General features: G+C 53.4%; 1 protein-coding gene across 3 annotated transcripts in view; it reads right to left on the reverse strand.

The window, feature by feature from the left end:
* LOC119974221 (rho GTPase-activating protein 32-like) overlaps nucleotides 1-22655 on the reverse strand; it is a 223389-nt gene that overhangs the window by 198438 nt on the left and 2296 nt on the right. For 2 of the 3 annotated variants that reach the window (XM_038812977.1, XM_038812982.1), the window contains exon 1: nucleotides 16950-17057. The exons of the other annotated variant lie outside the window; for it this stretch is intronic. The gene's annotated coding sequence lies outside the window, so the exon portion shown is untranslated. Of the gene's footprint in view, nucleotides 1-16949; nucleotides 17058-22655 lie in introns of those variants that run through there. 3 annotated transcript variants of the gene reach the window in all.

The following is a 22655-nucleotide window of genomic DNA, read 5'->3' on the forward strand; positions in this document are numbered from 1 at the left end:
CTGTTGGACAGTCAGTACTGAGGGAGTGCGGCACTGTCAAAGAGGGTCAGTACTGAGGAAGTGCTGCACTGTCAGAGGGTCAGTACTGAGGGGGTGCAGCACTGTCAGAGGGTCAGTACTGAGGGAGCGCTGCACTGTCAGAGGGTCAGTACTGAGGGAGTGCTGCACTGTCAGAGGGTCAGTACTGAGGGGGTGCAGCACAGTCAGAGGGTCAGTACTGAGGGAGTGTTGCCAGTCGGAGGGTCAGTACTGAGGGAGTGCTGTACTGTCAGAGGGTCAGTACTGAGGGAGTGTTGCACTGTCGGAGGGTCAGTACTGAGGGAGTGCTGCACTGTCAGAGGGTCAGTACTGAGGGAGTGCTGCACTGTCAGATTCAGTACTGAGGGAGCGCTGCACTGTCAGAGGGTCAGTACTGAGGGAGTGCTGCACTGTCAGAGAGTCAGTACTGAGGGTGTGCAGCACAGTCAGAGGGTCAGTATTGAGGGAGTGCTGCACTGTCAGATTCAGTGCTGAGGGAGTGCTGCACTGTCAGAGGGTCAGTACTGATGGAGTGCTGCACTGTCAGAGGGTCAGTACTGAGGGTGTGCAGCACAGTCAGAGGGTCAGTATTGAGGGAGTGCTGCACTGTCAGAGGGTCAGTACTGAGGGAGTGCTGCACAGTCAGAGGGCCAGTACTGAGGGAGTGCTGCACCGTCAGATTCAGTACTGAGGGAGTGCTGCACAGTCAGAGGGTCAGTACTGAGGGAATGCTGCATTGTTGAACAGTCAGTGCTGAGGGAATGCTGCACTGTTAGAGGGTCAGTACTGAGGGAGTGCTGCACTGTCAGAGGGTCAGTACTGAGGGGGTGCAGCACAGTCAGAGGGTCAGTACTGAGGGAGTGTTGCCAGTCGGAGGGTCAGTACTGAGGGAGTGCTGTACTGTCAGAGGGTCAGTACTGAGGGAGTGTTGCACTGTCGGAGGGTCAGTACTGAGGGAGTGCTGCACTGTCAGAGGGTCAGTACTGAGGGAGTGCTGCACTGTCAGATTCAGTACTGAGGGTGTGCAGCACAGTCAGAGGGTCAGTATTGAGGGAGTGCTGCACTGTCAGATTCAGTACTGAGGGAGTGCTGCACTGTCAGAGGGTCAGTACTGATGGAGTGCTGCACTGTCAGAGGGTCAGTACTGAGGGTGTGCAGCACAGTCAGAGGGTCAGTATTGAGGGAGTGCTGCACTGTCAGAGGGTCAGTACTGAGGGAGTGCTGCACAGTCAGAGGGCCAGTACTGAGGGAGCGCTGCACAGTCAGAGGGTCAGTACTGAGGGAGTGCTGCATTGTTGAACAGTCAGTGCTGAGGGAATGCTGCACTGTTAGAGGGTCAGTACTGAGGTAGTGCTGCACTGTCAAAGAGGGTCAGTACTGAGGGAGTGCTGCACTGTCAGAGGGTCAGTACTGAGGGGGTGCAGCACAGTCAGAGGGTCAGTACTGAGGGAGTGTTGCCAGTTGGAGGGTCAGTACTGAGGGAGTGCTGTACTGTCAGAGGGTCAGTACTGAGGGAGTGTTGCACTGTCGGAGGGTCAGTACTGAGGGAGTGCTGCACTGTCGGAGGGTCAGTACTGAGGGAGTGCTGCACTGTCAGATTCAGTACTGAGGGAGCGCTGCACTGTCAGAGGATAAGTACTGAGGGAGTGCTGCACTGTCGGAGGGTCAGTACTGAGGGAGTGCTGCACTGTCAGATTCAGTACTGAGGGAGTGCTGCACTGTCAGAGGGTCAGTACTGAGGGAGTGCTGCACTGTCAGATTCAGTACTGAGGGAGTGCTGCACTGTCAGAGGGTCAGTACTGAGTGGGTGCAGCACTGTCGGGGGTCAGTACTGGGGAGTGCTGCACAGTTGAAGGGTCAGTACTGAGGGAGTGATTCACTGTTGAAGGGTCAGTACTGAGGGAGTGTTGCCAGTCGGAGGGTCAGTACTGAGGGAGTGCTGCACTGTTGAAGGGTCAGTATTGAGGGAGTGCTGCACTGTTGGACAGTCAGTACTGAGGGAGTGCGGCACTGTCAAAGAGGGTCAGTACTGAGGAAGTGCTGCACTGTCAGAGGGTCAGTACTGAGGGGGTGCAGCACTGTCAGAGGGTCAGTACTGAGGGAGCGCTGCACTGTCAGAGGGTCAGTACTGAGGGAGTGCTGCACTGTCAGAGGGTCAGTACTGAGGGGGTGCAGCACTGTCAGAGGGTCAGTACTGAGGGGGTGCAGCACAGTCAGAGGGTCAGTACTGAGGGAGTGTTGCCAGTCGGAGGGTCAGTACTGAGGGAGTGCTGTACTGTCAGAGGGTCAGTACTGAGGGAGTGTTGCACTGTCGGAGGGTCAGTACTGAGGGAGTGCTGCACTGTCAGAGGGTCAGTACTGAGGGAGTGCTGCACTGTCAGATTCAGTACTGAGGGTGTGCAGCACAGTCAGAGGGTCAGTATTGAGGGAGTGCTGCACTGTCAGATTCAGTACTGAGGGAGTGCTGCACTGTCAGAGGGTCAGTACTGATGGAGTGCTGCACTGTCAGAGGGTCAGTACTGAGGGTGTGCAGCACAGTCAGAGGGTCAGTATTGAGGGGAGTGCTGCACTGTCAGAGGGTCAGTACTGAGGGAGTGCTGCACTGTCAGAGGGTCAGTACTGAGGGAGCGCTGCACAGTCAGAGGGTCAGTACTGAGGGAGTGCTGCATTGTTGAACAGTCAGTGCTGAGGGAATGCTGCACTGTTAGAGGGTCAGTACTGAGGTAGTGCTGCACTGTCAAGAGGGTCAGTACTGAGGGAGTGCTGCACTGTCAGAGGGTCAGTACTGAGGGGGTGCAGCACAGTCAGAGGGTCAGTACTGAGGGAGTGTTGCCAGTTGGAGGGTCAGTACTGAGGGAGTGCTGTACTGTCAGAGGGTCAGTACTGAGGGAGTGTTGCACTGTCGGAGGGTCAGTACTGAGGGAGTGCTGCACTGTCGGAGGGTCAGTACTGAGGGAGTGCTGCACTGTCAGATTCAGTACTGAGGGAGCGCTGCACTGTCAGAGGATAAGTACTGAGGGAGTGCTGCACTGTCGGAGGGTCAGTACTGAGGGAGTGCTGCACTGTCAGATTCAGTACTGAGGGAGTGCTGCACTGTCAGAGGGTCAGTACTGAGGGAGTGCTGCACTGTCAGATTCAGTACTGAGGGAGTGCTGCACTGTCAGAGGGTCAGTACTGAGTGGGTGCAGCACTGTCGGGGGTCAGTACTGGGGAGTGCTGCACAGTTGAAGGGTCAGTACTGAGGGAGTGATTCACTGTTGAAGGGTCAGTACTGAGGGAGTGTTGCCAGTCGGAGGGTCAGTACTGAGGGAGTGCTGCACTGTTGAAGGGTCAGTATTGAGGGAGTGCTGCACTGTTGGACAGTCAGTACTGAGGGAGTGCGGCACTGTCAAAGAGGGTCAGTACTGAGGAAGTGCTGCACTGTCAGAGGGTCAGTACTGAGGGGGTGCAGCACTGTCAGAGGGTCAGTACTGAGGGAGCGCTGCACTGTCAGAGGGTCAGTACTGAGGGAGTGCTGCACTGTCAGAGGGTCAGTACTGAGGGGGTGCAGCACAGTCAGAGGGTCAGTACTGAGGGAGTGTTGCCAGTCGGAGGGTCAGTACTGAGGGAGTGCTGTACTGTCAGAGGGTCAGTACTGAGGGAGTGTTGCACTGTCGGAGGGTCAGTACTGAGGGAGTGCTGCACTGTCAGAGGGTCAGTACTGAGGGAGTGCTGCACTGTCAGATTCAGTACTGAGGGAGCGCTGCACTGTCAGAGGGTCAGTACTGAGGGAGTGCTGCACTGTCAGAGAGTCAGTACTGAGGGTGTGCAGCACAGTCAGAGGGTCAGTATTGAGGGAGTGCTGCACTGTCAGATTCAGTGCTGAGGGAGTGCTGCACTGTCAGAGGGGTCAGTACTGATGGAGTGCTGCACTGTCAGAGGGTCAGTACTGAGGGTGTGCAGCACAGTCAGAGGGTCAGTATTGAGGGAGTGCTGCACTGTCAGAGGGTCAGTACTGAGGGAGTGCTGCACAGTCAGAGGGCCAGTACTGAGGGAGTGCTGCACCGTCAGATTCAGTACTGAGGGAGTGCTGCACAGTCAGAGGGTCAGTACTGAGGGAATGCTGCATTGTTGAACAGTCAGTGCTGAGGGAATGCTGCACTGTTAGAGGGTCAGTACTGAGGGAGTGCTGCACTGTCAGAGGGTCAGTACTGAGGGGGTGCAGCACAGTCAGAGGGTCAGTACTGAGGGAGTGTTGCCAGTCGGAGGGTCAGTACTGAGGGAGTGCTGTACTGTCAGAGGGTCAGTACTGAGGGAGTGTTGCACTGTCGGAGGGTCAGTACTGAGGGAGTGCTGCACTGTCAGAGGGTCAGTACTGAGGGAGTGCTGCACTGTCAGATTCAGTACTGAGGGTGTGCAGCACAGTCAGAGGGTCAGTATTGAGGGAGTGCTGCACTGTCAGATTCAGTACTGAGGGAGTGCTGCACTGTCAGAGGGTCAGTACTGATGGAGTGCTGCACTGTCAGAGGGTCAGTACTGAGGGTGTGCAGCACAGTCAGAGGGTCAGTATTGAGGGAGTGCTGCACTGTCAGAGGGTCAGTACTGAGGGAGTGCTGCACAGTCAGAGGGCCAGTACTGAGGGAGCGCTGCACAGTCAGAGGGTCAGTACTGAGGGAGTGCTGCATTGTTGAACAGTCAGTGCTGAGGGAATGCTGCACTGTTAGAGGGTCAGTACTGAGGTAGTGCTGCACTGTCAAAGAGGGTCAGTACTGAGGGAGTGCTGCACTGTCAGAGGGTCAGTACTGAGGGGGTGCAGCACAGTCAGAGGGTCAGTACTGAGGGAGTGTTGCCAGTTGGAGGGTCAGTACTGAGGGAGTGCTGTACTGTCAGAGGGTCAGTACTGAGGGAGTGTTGCACTGTCGGAGGGTCAGTACTGAGGGAGTGCTGCACTGTCAGATTCAGTACTGAGGGAGCGCTGCACTGTCAGAGGATAAGTACTGAGGGAGTGCTGCACTGTCGGAGGGTCAGTACTGAGGGAGTGCTGCACTGTCAGATTCAGTACTGAGGGAGTGCTGCACTGTCAGAGGGTCAGTACTGAGGGAGTGCTGCACTGTCAGATTCAGTACTGAGGGAGTGCTGCACTGTCAGAGGGTCAGTACTGAGGGTGTGCAGCACAGTCAGAGGGTCAGTACTGAGGGAGTGCTGCACAGTCAGAGGGTCAGTACTGAGGGAGTGCTGCACTGTTGGACAGTCAGTACTGAGGGAGTGCTGTACTGTCAGAGGGTCAGCACTGAGGGAGTGCTGCACTGTTGGATGATCAGTACCGAGGGAGTGCTGCACTGTCAGAGGGTCAGTACTGAGGGAATGCTGCACTGTCAGGCGGTCAGTACTGAGGGAGTGCTGCACTGTCAAAGAGGGTCAGTACTGAGGGAGTGCTGCACTGTCAGAGGGTCAGTACTGAGGGGGTGCAGCACAGTCAGAGGGTCAGTACTGAGGGAGTGTTGCCAGTCGGAGGGTCAGTACTGAGGGAGTGCTGTACTGTCAGAGGGTCAGTACTGAGGGAGTGTTGCACTGTCGGAGGGTCAGTACTGAGGGAGTGCTGCACTGTCGGAGGGTCAGTACTGAGGGAGTGCTGCACTGTCAGATTCAGCACTGAGGGAGCGCTGCACTGTCAGAGGGTCAGTACTGAGGGAGTGCTGCACTGTCGGAGGGTCAGTACTGAGGGAGTGCTGCACTGTCAGAGGGCCAGTACTGAGGGAGTGCTGCACTGTCAGATTCAGTACTGAGGGAGCGCTGCACTGTCAGAGGGTCAGTACTGAGGGAGCGCTGCATTGTCAGAGTGACAGTACTGAGGGAGTGCTGCACTGTCAGAGGGTCAGTACTGAGGGGGTGCAGCACAGTCAGAGGGTCAGTACTGAGGGAGTGTTGCCAGTTGGAGGGTCAGTACTGAGGGAGTGCTGTACTGTCAGAGGGTCAGTACTGAGGGAGTGTTGCACTGTCGGAGGGTCAGTACTGAGGGAGTGCCGCACTGTCGGAGGGTCAGTACTGAGGGAGTGCTGCACTGTCAGATTCAGTACTGAGGGAGCGCTGCACTGTCAGAGGGTCAGTACTGAGGGAGTGCTGCACTGTCAGAGGGTCAGTACTGAGGGAGTGCTGCACAGTCAGAGGGTCAGTACTGAGGGAGTGCTGCACTGTCAGATTCAGTACTGAGGGAGCGCTGCACTGTCAGAGGGTCAGTACTGAGGGAATGCTGCATTGTTGAACAGTCAGTGCTGAGGGAATGCTGCACTGTCAGAGGGTCAGTACTGAGGGAGTGCTGCATTGTCAGAGGGTCAGTACTGAGGGAGTGCTGCACTGTCGGAGGGTCAGTACTGGGGAGTGCTGCACAGTTGAAGGGTCAGTACTGAGGGTGTGCTGCACTGTTGAAGGGTCAGTATTGAGGGAGTGCTGCACTGTTGGACAGTCAGTACTGAGGGAGTGCTGTACTGTCAGAGGGTCAGCACTGAGGGAGTGCTGCACTGTTGGATGATCAGTACCGAGGGAGTGCTGCACTGTCAGAGGGTCAGTACTGAGGGAGTGCTGCACTGTCAGGCGGTCAGTACTAAGGGAGTGCTGCACTGTCAAAGAGGGTCAGTACTGAGGTAGTGCTGCACTGTCAGAGGGTCAGTACTGAGGGGGTGCAGCACAGTCAGAGGGTCAGTACTGAGGGAGTGTTGCCAGTCTGAGGGTCAGTACTGAGGGAGTGCTGCACTGTCAGAGGGTCAGTACTGAGGGAGTGCTGCACTGTCGGAGGGTCAGTACTGAGGGAGTGCTGCACTGTCAGATTCAGTACTGAGGGAGTGCTGCACTGTCAGAGGGTCAGTACTGATGGAGTGCTGCACTGTCAGAGGGTCAGTACTGAGGGAGTGCTGCACTGTCAGAGGGTCAGTACTGAGGGAGTGCTGCACTGTCAGAGGGTCAGTACTGAGGGAGTGCTGCACTGTCAGATTCAGTACTGAGGGAGCGCTGCACTGTCAGAGGGTCAGTACTGAGGGAATGCTGCATTGTTGAACAGTCAGTGCTGAGGGAATGCTGCACTGTCAGAGGGTCAGTACTGAGGGAGTGCTGCACTGTCAAAGAGGGTCAGTACTGAGGGAGTGCTGCACTGTCAGAGGGTCAGTACTGAGGGGGTGCAGCACAGTCAGAGGGTCAGTACTGAGGGAGTGTTGCCAGTTGGAGGGTCAGTACTGAGGGAGTGCTGTACTGTCAGAGGGTCAGTACTGAGGGAGTGTTGCACTGTCGGAGGGTCAGTACTGAGGGAGTGCTGCACTGTCGGAGGGTCAGTACTGAGGGAGTGCTGCACTGTCAGATTCAGTACTGAGGGAGCGCTGCACTGTCAGAGGGTCAGTACTGAGGGAGTGCTGCACTGTCAGAGGGTCAGTACTGAGGGAGTGCTGCACTGTCAGATTCAGTACTGAGGGAGTGCTGCACTGTCAGAGGGTAAGTACTGAGGGAGTGCTGCACTGTCAGATTCAGTACTGAGGGAGTGCTGCACTGTCAGACGGTCAGTACTGAGGGTGTGCAGCACAGTCAGAGGGTCAGTACTGAGGGAGTGCTGCACTGTCAGAGGGTCAGTACTGAGGGAGTGCTGCACAGTCAGAGGGTCAGTACTGAGGGAGTGCTGCACTGTCAGATTCAGTACTGAGGGAGCGCTGCACTGTCAGAGGGTCAGTACTGAGGGAATGCTGCATTGTTGAACAGTCAGTGCTGAGGGAATGCTGCACTGTCAGAGGGTCAGTACTGAGGGAGTGCTACACTGTCAGAGGGTCAGTACTGAGGGAGTGCTGCACTGTCAGAGGGTCAGTACTGAGGGAGTGCTGCATTGTCAGAGGGTCAGTACTGAGGGAGTGCTGCACTGTCGGAGCGTCAGTACTGGGGAGTGCTGCACAGTTGAAGGGTCAGTACTGAGGGAGTGCTGCACTGTTGAATGGTCAGTACTGAGGGAGGTTGCCAGTCGGAGCGTCAGTACTGAGGGAGTGCTGCACTGTCAGAGGGTCAGTACTGAGGGAGCATTGCACGGTCGGAGGGTCAGTACTGAGGGAGTGCTGCACTGTAAGAGGATCAGTACTGAGGGAGTGCTACACTGTCAGAGGGTCAGTACTGAGGGAGTGCTGCACTGTCAGAGGGTCAGTACTGAGGGAATGCTGCACTGTCAGAGGGTCAGTACTGAGGGAGCGCTGCACTGTCAGAGGGTCAGTACTGAGGGAGTGCTGCACTGTCAGAGGGTCAGTACTGAGGGAGTGCTGCACTGTCAGAGAGTCAGTACTGAGGGAGTGCTGCACTGTCGAAGGGTCAGTACTGAGGGAGTGCTGCACTGTCAGAGTCAGTACTGAGGGAGTGCTGCACTGTCAGAGGGTCACTGCTGAGGGAGTGCTGCACTGTCAGAGTTGCATCTTTTGGTTTGCACATTAAACTGTCGCCCCGTCAGCCCTCTCTGGTGGGTATAAAATGTCCCACGGCCACTGTTTCATAGAACATAGAACAGTCCAGCACAGAACAGGCCCTTCGGCCCTCGATGTTGTGCCGAGCAATGATCACCCTACTCAAACCTACGTATCCACCCTATACCCGTAACCCAACCTTACTTTTTTAGGACACTACGGGCAATTTAGCATGGCCAATCCACCTAACCCGCACATCTTTGGACTGTGGGAGGAAACCGGAGCACCCGGAGGAAACCCACGCACACACGGGGAGGACGTGCAGACTCCGCACAGACAGTGACCCAGCCGGGAATCGAACCTGGGACCCTGGAGCTGTGAAGCATTTATGCTAACCACCATGCTACCGTGCTGCCCACGGTTTCGTAGTAGAACAGGGGCGTTTGGGATGGGTGGGGGGGATTCTCACCAGGTGTTCCGGGACCCAATATTTATCCCTCGACCAACATCACTAAAAAAAGACAGATGTTCTGGTGTCATTATCGTACTGCTGTCTGTAGGATCTTGCTGTGCGGGAATGGGCTCTGCGTTTCTTACATTACAGCAGTGACGTCACATCAATTCAAAAAAAGTCCTCGATTGGCTGTGAGTGAGGCTGTGTGAGGCGGGGAGGGATAGAGGAAGGGCGTCGGAGAATTGGGGAATTGGGAAATGCTCTCTTTGCTGGTGTCGCTGTCTCCTGGCGGGACTTGCGGATACTGCTGGAGTCTTCCACATGACTCTCGGCCGCCGTTCTGCTCACTTGGCATCCACTACTGCTCTTTAATGATTTGGAGAGTGTCGCGCTCGAGCCCAGCGGCTTACAGGAAACCTCAGTTTCAGCAGCAGGAAGCAATGCTCCTTTTAATAGCCCGGCCACAGAGTGAGACCTTATCCCCCATCTCTCCGCCCCCCACGCATTGTGAAACCTGAGGAGAACGGTACAGAACATCAGTAGGACGTAGGCTGGCTGGTGGGGTGGACATACATTGTGCTGATGAAATCTAATGGGGAGAAGTATGAGGTGATTCATTTTTTGAGGAGGAACACGGGGAGATGATATAAAATGAATGGGTCCAATTCTAAAGTGTAGGGGCAGGAACAGGGTGACCTGGGGGTAGGTGGTATATAGCTGCATAGATCATTGAAGGTGGCAGGACAGGTTGTCAGAATGGGAGGCAATGGCATGGTGGTATTTTCACTTGACTAGTAAGCCTGAGGCCCAGTGTATTGGATAGGTTTATTGTCACGTGTACCAGGGTACAATGAAAAGTATTATTCTGTATACAGTTCAGACAGATCATTCCATACATGAAAAGAAAATACATAATAGGGCAAACATAAAATACACAATGTAAATACACAGACACAGGCATTGGGTGAAGAATACAGGAACGTAGTACTACGCAGTAGAGACGATGCGTGAAGAGATCAGATCAGTTCATTGGAGGGCCGTTTAGGAGTCTGGTAACAGCAGGGAAGAAACTGTTTTTGAATCTGTTAGTGCGTGATAATACTCTGGGGACCTGGGATCGAATCCCACCATGACAGATGGTGATATTTGAATTCAAAAAACATCTGGAATTAAAAATCTAATGATAACAATGAAACCATTGCCGATTGTTGTAAAAAGAACCCGTCTGGTTCACTAATGTCCTTTAGGGAAGGAAATCTGCCGTCCTAACCCAGTCTGGCCTACATGTGACTCCAGGCTCCAGCAATCTGGTTGACTCTTTTTAAAATAAAAATTAGAGTACCCAATTCATTTTTTCCAATTAAGGGACACTGTTGTGTGGCCAATCCACCTACCCTGCACATCTTTGGGTTGTGGGGTGAAACACACGCAAACACAGGGAGAATGTGCAAAACACCACACGGACAGTCACCCAGAGCCGTGATCGAACCTGGGACCTCGGCGCCGTGAGGCAGCAGTGCTAACCACCGTGCCACTGTGCTGCCCTACTGGTTGACTCTTAACTGCCCCCCCCCCACTGAAATAAACGAGCAAGCCATTCAATTCAAGGGCTATTAGGGATGGGCAACAAATTCTGGCCCAGCCAGCAATGCCCACATTCCAAGAGCAAATTTTTAAAAATGCAGTATGCTCTGTTGTATAAATAAAGGTGTAGGGTATAAGAGCAAGGAGGTTATACAAAAAAATTACATAAACACTGGTTATGCCCAACTAGAGTATTGCGTCCAGTTCTGGTCTCCACCGTTTGGGAAGAATGTGAATGGATTGGAGAGAGAGAACGTTGAAAAGATTCAAAAGAATCCAGAACTAAAAAGGTGCCACTACAGAGGGGAAGGCAGGCAGGGGGTTTGGGTCTTCGGAACCCGGTGTATTATCACTGGGCGGCGAATGTGGAGAAGATACGGAGCTGTGTCAGAGGGGTTGACTCCCGATGGGTCAGAATGGAGGAGAGTTTGTGTCGGGGGTCAGGATTGAAGGCTCTAGCGACAGCGCCGCTCCTGACGGCTCCGGGGAGATACTCAGGGAGTCCGGTAATAATAGCTTTGTTGAGAATTTGGAGGCGGTTTCGACAGCACTTCGGGTTGGGGGCAGGGTCAAGGGAAATGCCAATTCGGGGGAACCATAGATTTGAGCCAGGAAAGTGGGATGGAAATTTTCGGAGATGGGATGAGAAAGGAATTGGAACACTAAAAGATTTATTTCTTGGGGGTCTTTTTGCGGGATTGAAGGAGCTGGGAGCGAAGTATGGGCTGGAGCTGAGGGAAATATTTAGATACATGAAGGTTCAAGACTTTGCCAGAAAGGAGATATAGAGCTTCCCAGTAGAGTAGGCTTCAACATTGCTGGAGGAGGTGCTGATGACAGGGGGACTGGAGAAGGGGGTAGTATCGTCGGTTTACGGGGCTATTTTGGAAGAGGGGAAGGCACTGCTGGAAGAGATCAAGGCAAAGTGAGAGGAAGAGCTGGGAGAGGGTTTGGAGGAGGGGTTCTGGTGTGAAGTGCCGCGGAGGGTGAACACCTCCCCCTCGTGTGCAAGGTTGGAGCTGATACAGCTGAAGGTGGTATATAGAGCGCACATTACAAGGATGAGGATGAGCCGGCTCTTTGAGGGGGTCAAAGATGTGTGTGAACGTTGCGCGGGGGGGGGGGGGGGGGGGGGGGGGGGGGGGCCTGCAAACCACGTTCATATGTTTTGGTCCTGTCCCAAAACTGGAGAATTACTGGAAGGAGATGTTTAGGTAATCTCTAAACTGGTGTACGTGAAACTGTACCTGGTCCCTTGGTAGGCCATATTCAGGGTGTCGGACCAGCCGGGGTTGGAAACGGGCGAGGAGGCAGATGTTGTAGCCTTCGTCTCGTTGATCGCCAGAGGTGGATCCTGTTAGGGTGGAGATCAACCTCTCTACCCTGTGCCCTGGCGTCACGGGAGGATCTGCTGGAATTTTTGACGCTTGAAAAGGTCAAATTTGAACTGAGAGGAGGGTTGGAGGGGTTCTACAATTCATGGGCATTATTCATTGTGCACTTTCGAGAATTGGATGACATCGAACATTAGGGGGGTTGGGGGTGGGGGGAGGGGGACTGTATGTCTTAATGGTGACTATGGGTGATTCCTGATTCCTCTTTGTCATTTGTTTATGTTAACATGCGGGCTAATGGTTGGGGGTTTGGTGGGAGGATGGGATAGTTGTTATTGATATGGGGCTTGACACTGCATTCGTTACTGATTATTGTTTATTGTTGGGTGTAAATTTGGGAGAAAATGTTTAAAAAGGAGAATTAAAAATTTAAAAAAAAAAGATTCACCAGATTCACATCGACAGAGTAGCACAGTGGTCTTCACTACTGCCTCACAGTGCCAAGGTCCCCGGTTCAATACTGGCCTTGGTAGACTGTGAGGAGTTTGCACGTTCTCCCTGTGTCTGCGTGGGTTTCCTCCGGGTGCTCTGGTTTCCTCCCACAGTCCAAAGATGTAATTAGGTGGGGTTATGGGGTCAGGCTGGGGGAGTTGACCTCGGTAGGGTGCTCTTTCAGAGGGTGGGCGCAGACTTGATGGGGCCAATGGCCTCCTTCTGCACTGTAGGGTCCTATGGTTCCGGGCATGAGGAATTCCAGTTAACAAATAGTTGCTTTGTACATGGACAATGTGTTTACCAGGATTGGAGCGCGGCTGCATGTAAGAATTGTCTTGCACATATCAACGTGCTCCATCCCACGTTCAAATTCACACTTGAAACTAAGCAGTCAAAGCTGGCTCTGCTCGGTGGGCTGGTCAAGAAATCTGCCGGGGTTTCTCCACTGCCCTCCGCTTAAAGTCCACCTTTAACCATGCAGTTTGAAGCGCTGCAAGACCACTATTCTCCACGAGGCTGCCGTCAGGACAGCGAGACGTTTGGCCGACCACACAAGTTAGAAATGCGGAATATGAATTTCAATGCCGGTGTGATGCCAGGTATGTAGGCCGTACGTCCCACTGTCACTAGTGGGTACTATCAAGCAGCATGTCCCTTCAATGTCTCAGCAGGCAGAGAGCACTGACCATACCCAACCAGCTCATCCTTGCAACAGTCAGAAAACAGTGTTGAACATTAGATGGGATTCCAATATTGGACAGCACTTACTGAGCAATGCTGAACATGTTAAGAATGAAACTAATAACCAATTCAAGATTACCCGTGTAGCTCGCAGTTAGTTCACTTACGTGTGCTAAAAGTTACATAGGGCTAGGCTCGGTCCTTTGCTAGTAGGAAGATGATGTCCAATCATTGTACCTTTCTCAAACAATTCTATGATTTATCAACCCTCCGATGGAGGACATCTTATGTTTTACTTTCCCCAGGGATTGAGGGAGGTGGCCTAATCAAGATTTTTTTAATTCTGAAAGGGTTTCTATACGGTTGAGGTGGAATTGTTTCCACTTGTGTCAGGGAGAGATCAGAACTCAGGACCATCGATATGTGACAGTCACTAATAAATCCGGTGGGGAATTTACCCAGAGAGCTGGGAGAATGTGGGACTTGCTCCCACAGGATGTCGGGAGAATGCGAGACTTGCTCCCACAGGCAGTGAGAAAAATGTGGGACTCGCTCCCATGGGTATGGAGGGAATGTGAGATTCGCTACCACAGAGAGTGGGGAGAATGTGGCACTCGCTCCCAGAGAGTGGGGAGAATGTGGCACTCGCTCCCACGGGGAGTGGGGGGAATGTGGGACTCGCTCCCACGGGAAGTGGGGAGAATGTGGGACTCGCTCCCACGGGGAGTGGGGAGAATGTGGGACTTGCTCCCAAGGTGATGGGGAGAACGTGGGACTCACTCCCAGGGGGAATGGGGAGAACGTGGGACTCGTTCCCACAGGGAGTAGGGACAATTTGGGACTTGATCTTGCAGGGAGTGGGGAGAATGTGGGACTTGCTCCCACATGTAGTGGGGAGAATGTGGGACTCGCTCCCGCAGGAAATGGGGAGAATGTAGTACTACATGGAGGAACCCATCCAGGTGGAGGTTCCCAAGTTTCTGCTGCCTATATCCTTCCAGATAGTAGTGGTCGTGGGTTTGGAAGGAGCTGCTGAAGGAGACTTGGTGAGTGCAGTGTATCTAGTAAATGGTACTAACGCCACAGAGTGTCGGTGGTGGAAGGAGTGAATTGTCTAAAATAGAATAGTATACAATCCCTACAGCATAGGAGGTCATTCAGCCCAGCGAGTCTGCACCGACCCTCCAAAAGGGCAACCTACCTGGCTCAAATCCCCCATCACATATCCATAACCCCACCTAGGGGTAATTTATCACAGCCAATCCACCTAACCTGCACATCTTTGGACTGTGGAAGGAAAGCCACGCATAGGGGGTATGTGCAAACTCCACACAGTCACCCGAGGTTGGAATTAAACCCGGGTGTCTGGCGCTATGAGACAGCAGTGCTAATTTGTGGATGGGGTGCCAATCAAACGGGTGTCAAGCTTCTGAGTGTTGTTGGAGCATCACACATCCAGGCAAGTCGGAAGTGTTCCATCACACTCCTGACTTGTGCCTTGTGGATGGTGGACAGGGTTTGGGCAGTCAGGAGGTGAATTACTCACCGGAGGATTCTTAACCTCTGACCTGCTCTGGTAGCCCCCGTATTAATATGGCTGATCCAGTTCAGTTTCTGACCAACGGTAGCCTCCATGTGTTGATTGTGGGGTGTTCAGTAATGGTAATTCCATTGAATGTAAAGGGATGATTGTTTGATTCTCTCTGATTGGAGATGGTCATTGCCTGGCACTTGTGTGGCATGAATGGAACTTGCCACTTGTCAGCCCAAGCCTGGATATTGTCCAGGTTTTGCTGCATTTGGACATGGACTGCTTCATTATCTGAGGAGCAGCGAATGGGGCTGAACATTTCTGATGTTATGTTGGAAGGTTATTGATGAAGGTGATTGAGCCTAAATTAATTATGCAACTTGTTGTAACAAGATTTGTCAAAGTGTGAATGTATTATTTCTCATTTGCACACGTGACCTCATGCCGTTGACTGCCAAATGAGACAATGAATTGACGAGCTTAGATATAGCGTTGTGAAAATAGAGAGAACATTGGGAATCGGTCCCAGAATGGTGCTTTCGCCACAACACAAAAACACCCCAGCTAATATTAGAGAGAACAGTGTACTCGATCGTGCCACTCCATAAATAGTTCTGAGGAACACTCGCACCTCTGACTCTGGGAGTCATGGATTCAAGCCCAAATCCAGAATCACAAAGCAAAATCCAGCCTGAAAATCCCTCTGGGCTAATGGGCTAGTGCTAGAGTCAGACGGGTAGTACTGAGGGAACATTGCACTGTGGGAGTGCCGCACTGTCAGAGTGTCAGTACTGAGGGAGTGCTGCACTGTCAGAGGGTCGGTACTGAGGGAGTACTGCACTGTCAGAGGGTCAGTACTGAGGGAGTACTGCACTGTCAGAGGGTCAGTACTGAGGGAGTGCTGCACTGTCAGATGGTCAGTACTGAGGGAGTGCAGCACTGTCAGGGCCAGTACTGAGGGAGTGTTGCGCTGTCAGAGGGTCAGTACTGAGGGATTGCAGCACTGTCAAAGAGGATCAGTACTGAGGGAGTGGGGTCAGCAGGATGGCGCAGTGGGTTAGACCTGCAGTCTCAAGGCGCCGAGGTCCCAGGTTTGAGCCTGGCTCTGGGTCGCTGTCCGTGTGGAGTTTGCACATTCTCCCCGTGTTGACGTGGGTTTCGCCCCCACAACCCAAAGATGTGCAGAGTAGGTGGATTGAACACGCTAAAATTGCCCCTTAATTGGAAAAAAATGAATTGGGTCCTCTAAATTTATATTTTAAAAATGTTTTTTAAGTACTGAGGGTGTGCAGCACTATCAGAGGGTCAGTACTGAGGAAGTACTGCACTCTCAGGGGTCTGTACTGAGGGAGCGCAGCACTGTCAGAGGGTCAGTACGGAGGGAGTGCTGCACTGTCAGAGGGTCGGTACTGAGGGAGTGCTGCATTGTCAGACGGTCAGTACTGAGGGAGTGCTGCACTGTCAGAGGGTCAGTACGAGGGAGTACAGCACTGTCAGAGGGTCAGTACTGTGGGAGTGCTGCACTGTCAGAGGGTCAGTACTGAGGGAGTGCTGCACTGTCAGAGGGTCAGTACTGAGGGAATACGGCACTGTCAGAGGGTCAGTACTGAGGGGGTGCTGCACTGTCAGAGGGTCAGTACTGAGGGAGTGCTGCACTGTCAGAGGGTCAGTACTGAGGGAGTGCTGCACTGTCAGAGGGTCAGTACTGAGGGAGTGCTGCACTGTCAGAGGGTAAGTACTGAGGGAGTGCTGCACTGTCAGAGGGTCAGTACTGAGGGAGTGCTGCACTGTCAGAGGGTCAGTACTGAGGGAGTGCTGCACTGTCAGAGGGTCAGTACTGAGGGAGTGCTGCACTGTCAGAGGGTCAGTACTGAGGGAGTACAGCACTGTCAGAGGGTCAGTACTGAGGAAGTACTGCACAGACAGAGGGATATGAAGATCGCACGACCACTATTTAGAAGGAGAGTGAGAGAGGTGGAGGCTCCCCCTCCCACACACTCAGGCCAATATCCCTCAATCAAAATCCTGAAAAGAACCAGTCTGAATGGTTGTCACACTACTGTTTGTGGGAGTCCGTGCTCAAATGGGTGCTGCGTTTCCAACATTACAACACTATGCTGCCGTATTACGACAACCCTACGAGGTACCTTATTGGCTGTGAGCTGCTTTGCAATGTTCAGAGGTGGTGAGATGTGGTGGAAAAATGCTGTCCTTGACCGAGAGTTGCCCAGGTCAGATAGCGTCGGTGGAAGCGATGGTGGGGAAAATGAGAGGGAAAGTTGTGTAAGTCAGGGATATTCCAGACCCCTCCCACAGGTGCAGTTTACTTGGGAACTTTGTGGGCAAGTATAAGTTTACAGTCACTGACAATCAGAATTGCAAACTTGTGTCACCTTCCGCTCCCCAAACACACACACACACACACAAGGAGAGAGCAGGCTCGATTCACTCACCTTAGGCGTTCATAACGGATCGGGCTCACTGTGAGGCTGGCCCACAGCTCTTTCACTCTCTGCCCCAAGCAGAAACTGGGCTGGTGTAGTGACGTTGACTGTCTTCTTCCTCTTGAGGCTGAGAGCTGCAATTGGTGCAGGCGCTGCTAGGAAGTGTGGTTTAAGGAACCCACAGTAACCCAGTTTACAAAAAAAGCAGAACAATTAGAAATTAACCCTCCTTCCTCCCTCAGTATTACTGTCTGCCCAGTAATGTACAAGGAGCATTGCCTCCCAGGAATGGGTTGGGTTGGGGAAACCTTGAAAATGCCCTCCATCAGATACTATAATGTGAATTAGCTATGTCAACGTTTGGGTAAGGCTGCTGTTGTGGGCTACAGCCACCAAGGGGCATTATACCTAAACTCAAGTGCACACCAGTCTACTCTGACGCAGGAACGGGTACTGCAGGAAATGTACAGCAAGATTCAAACCGTGCATTAGTGTGGGCGGACAAACACTAGTAAAACCAGGTCTTTATCAAGCAGAACAGACATCCGAGGCTCCAATTCAAAACCTAACATATTGTAAGTTGTTCAAACAATTCAACCAGACCCAGTCTCTCACATGTTGCATTCAAAGAGTGGTGAGGGCAGAGGTGCATTACTCTGTATCTAACCCAGCGCTGTATCTGTCCCGGGAGTTCTGGTGAATGTATTATGCCAATAATCCACCACTGTATTTGTATCTGTGCTGTTGTCGTTGTATTTGTATCTGTGCTATGCTGTTGCCCTTGTGGGCTTCTCCTATGGGCCATTGTATGCCATTATCCATAGGGGAACAAGTTGGGGCATGAATGGGCTCCACCCATGGCTCCTCCCCTTGAAGGGAGGTATGAAGAGCAGTGGACCTGTAGGCGTTTCTCAGTATTGGATCAGTCGCAGGCAGGCACTGTTCTAAGTTGATTAAAGCCACGGTTTACTTCTCCTCTTGTCTTGAGTGAATTGATGGTCGCATCAATTTAATCAACTTAAACGTAACTATGGAATCGGCCCTCAAACCTGACTGACTGGAACTCGATCCGCAGGCCGCGGAGGCGAAATAAATTTTTTCGCACTGGCTCCGCTGCTTCAACGCCTATCTTGCAGCCTTCTCCACGCCTTCCGTCACCGACGAACAGAAGCTGAGCCTCCTCCACGCATGGGTGAGCCATCGAATCTCTGTTCAACTCGACGAGGCCTCCTCCTACACAGATGCCCTCGCGATGCTCGAACACCTCTATGTACGGCCCGTGAACGAGGTCTACGTGCGACACATCCTCACCACTCGCCGCCAGCGACCCGGGGAATTGCTAGAAGACTACCTACGCGACCTCAAAGTCCTCGCACGCAGCTCAAATACCAGGCTGTTACGGCCACTCAACACATGGAACTCGCCGTCCGAGACGTCTACGTGGCGGGAGTCTGGTCCAACTATGTGAGACAGCACCTACTGGAAAAGGGGGCCCTGGTCCTGGATCAGATGGTAAAGTTAGCCTCCTCTCTGGAAGTAGCGTTCCAGAGCCTTAACACGTTCCTGGCTGACCACGCGACCACCTCGTGGACCCCCCACCAAAGACTGTACCAGGCCTGTGCCGCCCAGCCGCCCGCCCATCAGGGAGGGCTACCCTGCTATTTCTGTGGCCAGTTCCAACACCTCCGGCAGCACTGCCCGGCCCATAACGCAAACTGCAGCAGCTGCGGGAGAAAAGGACATTTCGCCAAAGTTTGCCTGGCCAGGTCCAAGAACTCTAACTCACAGGCCCGATCCTCAGACTCACAGGCCCGCAGACCCTGCAGTGTGGCAGCGTGTCTGCCGACTCCACCCCCTGCAGACGCATCGTCAGCGTTGTGCTATCCGTGGGGGCAGTCATCTTACAGCCCTCACAGCACGTGCGATTCACGGGGCCGTCATCTTGGCCACCCTCCCCCACGCGGCCGGCCACGTGCGATCCATGGGGGCTGCCATCTTGGACACCATCTTCCTCACTGCCCGCCACGCTTGACCAATGGGGGCCGCCATCTGCTATGCCGCTCGACGCGTACGATCAACAAGGGCAGCCATCGCAGAGCCGCCCCAGCACCTCCAACCACGCCGACTACCCGCAACTCAGTGCGGTCACCCTGGACCAGTCGCGACCCAAGCACCTCCAGAGCTCTATGATGACCGTCCGGGTAAACGGGCACGAGACGTCTTGCCTTTTCGACTTCGGGAGCACAGAGAGCTTCATTCACCTGGACATGCTAAGACACTGCTTGCTCACAGTTTTCCCGGTGCACCAAATCATCTCCCTCGCCTCTGGGTGCACTACCGCAACCCTAGCTATACAGGGCGCTGAGTACGCCAATTTTAAATTATATGTGCTCCCAGACCTCTGCGCTCCTCTCCTATTGGGACTAGATTTCCAATGCAACCTCAGGAGCCTAACCCTGAAATTCGGGGCCCCTACCCCCACTCACCATATGCAGCTCGCGACCCTAAAAATTGACCCGCCCCCCCACTCTTCGCAAACCTCACCGCTGACTGCAAACCAGTCGCCACCAGAAGCAGGTGGTATAGCATACAGGACAGAACTTTTATCAGGGCCGAGGTCCAGCGACTCTTGCGGGAGGGAGTCATCGAAGCCAGCAATAGCCCCTAGAGAGCTCAGGTGGTGGTCCTCAAGACCGAGAAAAAGAACGGGTACACGCAACCCGAAGCGTACCCCCTTCCCCGCATTGCAGACATGGTAAACCAGATCGCACACTGCCGGGTGTTCTCCACGGTGGATCTGAAGTCTGCATACCACCAGCTCCCAATCCGCCCGGGGGACCGCCACTACACGGCTTTTGAGGCAGACGGCCACCTTTTCCACTTCCTCCGGGTCCCCTTTGGCATCATGAACGGGGTTTCGGTATTCCAATGAACAATGGACCGAATGGTGGACCAGTACGGGCTGCGGGCCACATTTCCGTACTTGGACAATGTCACCATCTGCGGCCACGATCAGCAGGACCACGACGCCAACCTCCACAGATTTCTCCAAACCGCCCAAACCCTAAACCTCACGTACAAGAAGGAGAAATACGTTTTCCGCACAACCAGACGAGCCATCCTCGGCTACATCGTGGAAAACGGAGATCGAGGACCCGACCCTGACCGTATGCACCCCCTCCTGCTACTTCCCCTCCCCCACTGCCCCAAGGCCCTGAAGAGGTGCCTCGGGTTCTTTTCATATTATGCCCAGTGGGTCCCCAGCTATGCGGACAAAGCCCGCCCACTAATCAAGGCCACCATCTTCCCACTGGCAACTGAGGCCCGCCAGGCCTTCAGCTGCATCGAGGACATCGCCAAAGCCGTGATGCGCTCGGTGGACGAGTCCATCCCCTTCCAGGTGGAGAGCGATGCATCAAATGTCGCTCTCGCCGCTACCCTCAATCAAGCAGGCAGACCGGTAGCGTTTTTTTCGTGCACCCTCACCACCTCCGAAATTCGGCACTCCTCAGTCGAGAAGGAGGCCCAAGCCATCGTGGAAGCCGTACGGCACTGGAGGCACTACCTCGCTGGTAGGAGGTTTACCCTCGTCACCGACCAACGATCGGTAGCCTTCATGTTCGACAATACGTAGCGGGGCAAAATCAAGAACGATAAGATCTTGAGGTGAAGGATTGAACTCTCCACCTATAATTACGATACTGTATAGTATATCGTCCTGGAAAGCTCAACGAGCCCCCAGATGCCCTGTCCCGCGGCACATACGCCAGCGCGCAAGATGACCGACTACGGGCTATCCACGATGACCTCTGCCACCCGGCGTATCCACTATATCAAGGCCCGCCACCTCCCCTACTCCACCGAGGAGGTCAGAGCCACGACCAGGGACTGCCAGATCTGTGCGAAGTGTAAACTATACTTCTATCGACCACATAAGGCCCACCTGGTAAAGGCATCCCGGCCCTTTGAGCGCCTCAGTATCGATTTCAAAGGGCCCCTCCCCTCCAATAACCGCAATACATATTTCCTCAATATTATTGATGAGTTCTCCCGCTTCCCCTTTGCAATCCCTTGCCCCGACATGACCACGTCCACCGTCATTAAAGCCCTACATAGTGTCTTCACCCTGTTTGGTTTCCCCAATTATGTCCACAGTGACCGGGGCTCGTCGTTCATGAGCGACGAACTGTGTTCAGTACCTGCTCAGTATGGACATCGCCTCGAGCAGGACTACCAGTTATAACCCCAGGGGAAACGGGCAGGTGGAGAGGGAGAACGCGACGGTCTGGAAGACCGTCCTACTGACCCTGCGGTCCAGGAATCTCCCAGTTTCCCAATGGCATGAGGTCCTCCCCGATGCGCTCCACTCTATTAGGTCCCTACTTTGCACAGCCACAAACGAGACCCCTCATGACCGCCTATTTGTTTTCCCTAGGAGATCCACCTCAGGGGCCTCGCTTCTGTCCTGGCTGAAGACACCGGGGCCAGTCCTACTCAGAAAGCATGTCAGGAGCCATAAATCCGATCCTCTGGTAGAGAGGGTCCAGCTACTACACTCCAACCCCCAATATGCTTACATCGAACACCCCGATGCTGACAGGATACGGTCTCCCACCGGGACATGCCGCCTGCCGGTTCCACCACCACGGCCCCTCCACCATATCCCGCCCAACCTACCATGACCAGCGCCCCCGCCCCTATATGGCTCCCACGCTCCCTCCTGCCCGCCATCCCCCCCTTCACTGATCCACAGGATTGAAGCTCCAGAAGAGACGCTCCCGGAGTCCACGTCTGTACCCGCACCGGCGCCCACGTCTGTACCCGCACCAGCACCCTCACTACCGATGCCAACACAGACGAGTTCGACACCCGGGCCAGCAACAACGCCAGAGCTTCGGCAATCACAGCGCACAATCCGTGTGCCGGACCGGCTGAACTTATGAACCCGTCACCCCCGCTGGACTTCATTTTTTTAACAGGGGGTGAATGTGGTGAATGTATTATGCCAATGTGCTGTTGCCCTTGTATTTGTATCTGTGTTATGCTGTTGCCCTTGTGGGCTTCTTCTATGGGCCATTGTATGGCATTATCCATAGGGGGACATGTTGGGGCATGAATGGGCTCCACCCATGGCTTGAAGGGAGGTATAAAGAGCAGTCGACCTGTAGGCGGTTCTCAGTATTGGATCAGTCGCAGGCAGGCACTCTTCTAAGTTGATTAAAGCCACGGTTTACTTCTACTCTTTTCTCGAGTGAATTGATGATCGCATCGGGAGTGTTTAATGGGGACAGTGTGGAGGGTGCTTTACTCTGTATCTAACCCTGTGCTGTACCTGTCCTGGGAGTGTTTGATGGCGGCAGTGTAGAGGGAGCTTTACTCTGTATCTAACCCTGTGCTGTACCTGTCCTGGGAGTGTTTGATGGGGACAGTGCAGAGGAACCTTTAATCTGTATCTAACCCTGTGCTGTACCTGTCCTGGGAGTGTTTGATAGGGACAGTGTAGATGGAGCTTTACTCTGTGTCTAACCGCGTGGTGTCCAATTAGAGATTGGTTGAATAATGACAGGTTGACAATATTAATTCAAAATTTATTTCACAAATAAACTCTTATTTCAGTCAATTCAAGATCATAATTAAAACAGTAAAAAACATCATAAAACTGGGGCGGCAGGGTTGGATTGGATTGGATTTGTTTGTTATCATGTGTACCGAGGT

The sequence above is a fragment of the Scyliorhinus canicula genome, chromosome 12 (assembly GCF_902713615.1).
Source record: "Scyliorhinus canicula chromosome 12, sScyCan1.1, whole genome shotgun sequence".
NCBI lineage: Eukaryota > Metazoa > Chordata > Chondrichthyes > Carcharhiniformes > Scyliorhinidae > Scyliorhinus > Scyliorhinus canicula.